Here is a 6,427-nt window from a genome sequence, read left to right as displayed (position 1 = left end):
AGAGCACAAGAACACACAAGAACCGCGCGCATTCTTTCGTCTTCTAGCTCATGCATGTCCTTGTGGGCCGGCTGGCTATGTTCTACATAGTCGCCAACTCTTTCTGTCTATGTTGTACCTGTTCGCTTATGCAAACACCCATGTTTTCTGCAGCTGCGATACAGGGTGCGTGCGAATAAGAATGGATGAATGCGAAACCCCTACAAGCATTTGGAATTTCGTGATGTGACAGCCAGGCTCTTCGAGCAACGTTTACACTTAAGAAAAAAAGGAGGGTTCTACGTGCCAAAACCACGATCTGATTATGATGCACGCCGTAGGGGACAATCCGGAATAATTTGGAGCCTCTGGGGCTCTTTAACGAGCACCGAAATCTAAGCAAACGGGTGTTTTCGCCTCCACCGAAATGCGGCCTCCGTGGCCGGGCTTCGATCCCGCGACTTCGTGCTTAGCAGCCGAAGACCGTAGCCACCAAGCAACCATGGCGGGTAACACCTGCACTACCCAGCAATGATTTCTAACGCTACACTGACAACACATCTGTAAAACCGGCGAGTCAAGTACGTGGCAAATAGCCCAACGCACTTCATGTTTACTGGTTATGGCCCCGAGCATAATCGTCTCCACACTTTTTTTTCTTCCTTGAAAACCCCACCTACCCTTCCCTACACCAAAGAGAGGTGGACCACTCCACCGCAACAGCTACGTCCCACACTAAGGCCACTTCTGGTGTCAATATAAAACCCGCCATTAGGTCCAGGCAAGTAGACTCAGCCCTGAGACCAGGGACACAGAGGGACTCCGGCAACGATGACTGGTACTAAGAGTAGCCCAGAAACAAGCTTTCCCTTTCTTCTTCTTAAGGAGCAAAGAAAAGAACTGCCGTTTTTCGAGCACGTTAATAAGCCATCGTACTCCGAGCCACACTCTATAAATTCTATCGTTCGAGCCCCCCTGCCTCGTCACTGCGCTGCTGTGGGTATACTTCGTCCGATGAACCCATCGGATTAAGCAACACTTTTATAGCTGCAACGTTTATGAAGACGCGCCATGGCCCTGTCGGTCCCGTGACAGGCGAGGCCTCAAGCGTGTAGGGCAAAACACGGCTTTCGCGTACGGCTAGAGAAAGCAGCAACGTGAATGGTTAACGCAACGTCGAGTGACGAGCGGCCGAGGGAGGCCGTGACGCGTGGTTCCCGTCTAATACCATGAACAGCCTTTGCCCTCTTTCATTTTCCTAGCCTTTCTTTTGTTCCTTTTGTTCCCGCTGCGCTTCCTGGTGTTCGAAGGCGGCCAAGACGTTGTTATGTGATGTTGTCGAGTGAGTGTTGTGCAAAATCATGAGCGGGTGCTCTTCTCACATGCGTGAGCTGAGACCATTCTTTCGTTCCGTATCGCGTAGCTAAGACGTTTCTGTAGAAGCGAGTTGTTACAGCTTTGTATTACAGCTATTTTCTGCGTTTGTGCGCCTTTGTGCGCGTGTTGCATATAATGCATGAACGCGCGCGCACGCGTTCTTTTCTATTTACTTTACTTGAGTATGTTGACGTGCACGCGTTGACAATAGCTAACCTACACGCCTCATTGCGATGATGCTCGCACAAAGATGACGGAAGTTCTTGAAACATCAACTTTTACCTATCTTTTGCGCTTTATTTTGAGATCTTGCAGTAGCTAGTGCTGGTGTCGTCCAGCAAAGAAAGGAAAAACGAGAACAAAAAAAAAAGAAACAACCGGCTAAGGACGAATAAAAGTTGAGCAGCCTGGTAGGAATTTGCATAGAGGAGCTCCGAACAACATCCCCGAAGAGGAGCTCTTGAAAAGTAACAAGGAAATAAACAGAAAAAAAAGCGAAACAAAGGAGACTGGCATAATCGTCGGGATTGTTGGTTTGGAAAGGCTGATGTTCCTGTAGCGAAGTGTCTGACTAAGGCAAGGCGTAACATCCATAGTGTACTACAAAATGAAGAAAGTAAATGAATGAGTGCACTGCATCACTAATGCCAGAGGATGTGACCAACTGACATTAAAGCAGGTGATGGGCGAGCTGACGAACATGGCTCTTGAAATGGGTTGCACATTTAGACACGGACTGGCGGAAAAACAAAGTCAGTGTTCTTACGCTGTAGAACTGTGTGCGTGAATGCTCAAGAATTCAACACAAGCGCACGCACGCAAACAGCGTCGTCGGCGATTCGACGCCTCAGTAAACAGGAACCACTGCATGTCATTGTCACAGTGTGCACTCTGTTGGCTTCTTCGATTATGCAGTCCCGGAATCTCTGGTTTGCTTAGCCAATAACGTTTCTATCTGATAGGAATATGGGTTCATATATCAAAATAAATATTGTACGTAGTTTTTTATTAAGTTCGTACGAACTAAAAGAAAAGGAAATAAGGAAACATAGCCCTTGAATAACGCGAGACATAATCCATGCAAAAAGGAAAGTAAGGAGGCTAAGGAAATCACTTAAGAAAAAGTTTAACGTCACAACAAAAAAACCAGTCTCCGCGATGCTTGACCAATCTGAAGTTAAGTTTGAAGGCTCTGCAGAATGACTCTGCAGAACGGCTCCGCAGAAAGATACGCAGAATGGATTGCTAGATATTCATGTATGATATTCACGAAATCACTGACAACTGATAGACTGCCAAAAGTGTGGAAAAGAACGAGAATCATTCCAATACACAAATAGGGAGGTAAGTCAGATATAACTAACTTTAGGCCTATTTCAATAAGATGCGCAGTTTCCAAATCCTAGAACACATCATTCTCAAACATATAACATCTTACCTTAAAGCTGAACCCATCCTAACGCCTTTTCAGCATGGTTTTCGCCGTGGACTATCAGCAGTGACGCAGCATTTAGAACTTTTTTACGACCTGCCTCTTGGCATCGACGCTAAAAAGCAAACTGATCTTATTCTACGAGATTTTTCAAAGGCCTTCGATCGAGTATCCCACAAGAAATTAATTTGTAAGCTTGAATCAACGCTAGGTAATGGCCCCATAATTAACTGGATAAGTGATTATTTAAAAGGTCGCACTCACTTTTTATAAATTGGTGGTCAGTCACCCGACACAGCAGAAGTGGTGTCTGGCGTTCCCCACCGCTGCATTATGGCTCCTGTCCTCTTTCTAATCTTTATTAACGATATGTCTGCAAATATACACGTTAACATTAGATTGTTCGCAGATGATTGTATTAATTAAAACACAATTAACTCGCACGAAGATCATCTAGCCCTTGACTGCGCTTTACAATCAGTGAACGAATGGGGCTCCGACTGGCAAATGTCATTAAATGCTAAAAAAATCGGCCTTACTTATAATTCCGAGGAAAAATAATAAATCATAATTTCCGTATAAAACTAATGCCATTGAACTGACTGCAATCATTGAACCTAAGTACCTTGGATTGATAATTACTGAGGACCTCAGGTGGAGCCCTCATATTAAACACATCACTTCGTCCGCACTCAAACAACTCTTCTTTATCGGACGCCGTCTCAGCTTAGCCCCCATAGATGCTAAACTGTTGGCTTACTATGTATTTGTTAGATCGATATTTGAGTACGCAAACATCGTGTAGTTTCCGTTTACGAAACAAGACTAATAGACTTGAGGTTATACAGAGAAAGGCGGTCAGGTTTATTTTACAGTGGAGCTGTTAGAACCTCGCTGGGTTTCTCTTGACGTGCGCAGTTTCGCCCCGCTGGGGGAGGGAGAGCTGAGAGAGAGTGAAAGCAGAAAATAAAGATAGCATCGCGCAGCATAGCGACGCGGCGACGGTGGGTGGAGCCTCGGGGGTGGGGGGGGGGGGGGGCGAGGAGCGGCGCGCACACGAGAGAGAAACGCTGCCCAGATGCGTGCCCTCTCCTGTGGCGCGCGAAGCAGGGGGGTCAGGCGAGGGAGAAGGGGCGTCCTCCTTCGGCGGCAGCTAGGGTGCCTCGATTTCCTCCTCGCACACCGCTCCGTACCTAGTGGAGACAACCACGCCGTAGTAAACGCCTTTGGCGGACGCCGTAGGAAAGCGTTGCCGGCGCTCGTGCACCTTGTGTACGGTTTGGCACTGCTTTATTGGCCTTCCCCCAGCTCCACTCGTCTCTGGTGCTTGCAATAGCAGAGCCACGCGCAAATTTTAGACAGGTACGGGCCGTATGATTCGCCTACAATGTTGACGAAAACCGCTGGAACACAGGGCCAAAATAGCTTGCTTAAAATTAATGTACTTACTTATGCATGATCAAGGAAATATTAAGGCAACTAAATACATCTTCAGCTTACGAACACGTCCAACCAGACATTAGCATTCACAAATGCTTACTGAATACCCTTTGCGTACTGACTGTTTCAAAAGCTCCTTTCTTTCATTAATTATGAGAGAATGGAATAAACTTCCTGTACACATTATTGAAAGTGCATCACTTACCCACTTTTTGTCTGCTATTGAAAGCGAAATGCTAAACATATGAGGTTGTGTTTCAACTTTACATCTGATTTATTTGTGGAAGTATGATTGCCGATTTTCTGTCTTTTTTTCCTACCCTCACAAATTTGAAGTGTCGTAGTATGTATCTCTCTTTTTGTCTTCTGGTATTTTCTTATGTTAGTTTTTTTTCCCTGCTGAACTTCTTAGTTCACTGAATTTATTCATTCATTAAAATAACTTTATTGAGCGCCCTGCGGTTTGGTGGGTTTGGCCTGGACCCCGCCTAGGTTTCGGCCAAAACTGTTGGCCCTTGGCGGCTTTCTCGGCTCGCTGACGGCCTAGAGTTTATTCACTGATTTTATTGCTTGAATTTTTTTCTGTACCTACCCATCTATATTACTCATAGATGTAATTGTCATTTACTTGGTTTCATTACAATGATATTGCTATATTATTTGGATGGATGGATGGATGGAAAACTTTATTTGGTCCTGAAAGTAGGGATAATTAACCAGTAAGCGGGCCGCTCCCACGTCGGGACCAGAAGGCCAAGCCTCACGGAATTTTATTTGGAATAGTATTGTATTATAATTTCTGTTATCCTTAATTACATTTATCCATATTGTATACCCACCCGCTGTGATCCCCTTTGGGATTGGGAGTATATTCAAATAAATAAATAAATAAATAAGTTTTCGGCTCATTCACGCGAGCGTTTTGACAGGGTTCGACGCGTACCAAGCTGGGCCGAACTCTGGCCTTCCTGCATGCATTGTGTCCGAATTTGCCCTACACCTTAATGGATTTCTGGATCGGCATAATGAAATGATTCTATTTAAATTGTTTTCCTTTTAGCGCTTCGTCAGTAAGTCGGGTGGCAAACCTCCTACGTTGACATGTACAGCCTGTCGTGAGCTGTGGGTGACAAGAAAGGAATAGAAAACAACGAAAGGAATGCTCACATTATTCTGGCCCTGTTTTTCATGACTCAGTGCTATTGCTCTTACTAAAAACTCTAAATGATTTACAGGAACTAGATGTGCTAGCTTGCATAAAATAGACATATTTGAGCAAATAGAAAAAGGGCGTGACGTGCGACGTAATCGCGATGTACCGTCAGATGAGACGCGAAAACAAAAAAGGAACAGTACAGAATAAAGTCTGAGTAGTCATAATGAGGCACGCGATAAAGGGACTCTGAACTACGCCGACTCCGTCTAACCCAATGTATACAGTTCCAATCGGTTTGCTGAAACATGCGCTAACTCTGCAAAAAGGACGAGTCATGAGAGTGGTCGGGGCTTTTTTCACGATTCTGCGATTTGCGACGGCTCCGCTTCTCTTGCTCGATATCATCTTTGTTCTCAACCTGGAGTCTCGTACAAGAGAGATCACTCCGTTGCAGTACTCGCGTGGCAGAAAGTGATAACTATTTATTATCAACGCGTTCAATACATATACGCCTTTGGTACAGTTGGTTGTTGAGCTACTACCGAATGGAACCCTCTGGCAGTTCCAGCGCAATATGACCCCTGTTCGGGCTGTTTATTGCAGAAACAGCATGGAACTTCTCGTCAAAAATAGTTTGGGATTTGCATGCGAATACCATCCGAACCGGTTAGCGGAGCCTGTAGCTTGTCAGTGCGTGGCACTGAACACCCTGAACGGGAACTATGAAAGCGGCGATATGCAAATGTTTCGCTAACGCGAGCTTTGACAGCAGCAATCAAAAGGAACGAGAAAGTTGGCGCATTTTCGCCATCACAAGAGCGACCGTTGTGTCCTGTTGAAATGGAACTCTGCCTACGGGCGAGCCCCCGGATCTATAATAGAGGAAGTTCCGTGTCCCTATTCACGCTTCACGCATATATATATATATATATATATATATATATATATATATATATATATATATATATATATATATATATATATATATATATATATACAGAGCGAGAGTGAATCAAGTTATTTGGATAGAATGCATGAGCAGG

The sequence above is a fragment of the Dermacentor albipictus genome, chromosome 3 (assembly GCF_038994185.2).
Source record: "Dermacentor albipictus isolate Rhodes 1998 colony chromosome 3, USDA_Dalb.pri_finalv2, whole genome shotgun sequence".
NCBI classification, from domain to species: domain Eukaryota; kingdom Metazoa; phylum Arthropoda; class Arachnida; order Ixodida; family Ixodidae; genus Dermacentor; species Dermacentor albipictus.
Note: the sequence above shows the minus strand (reverse complement) of the source record.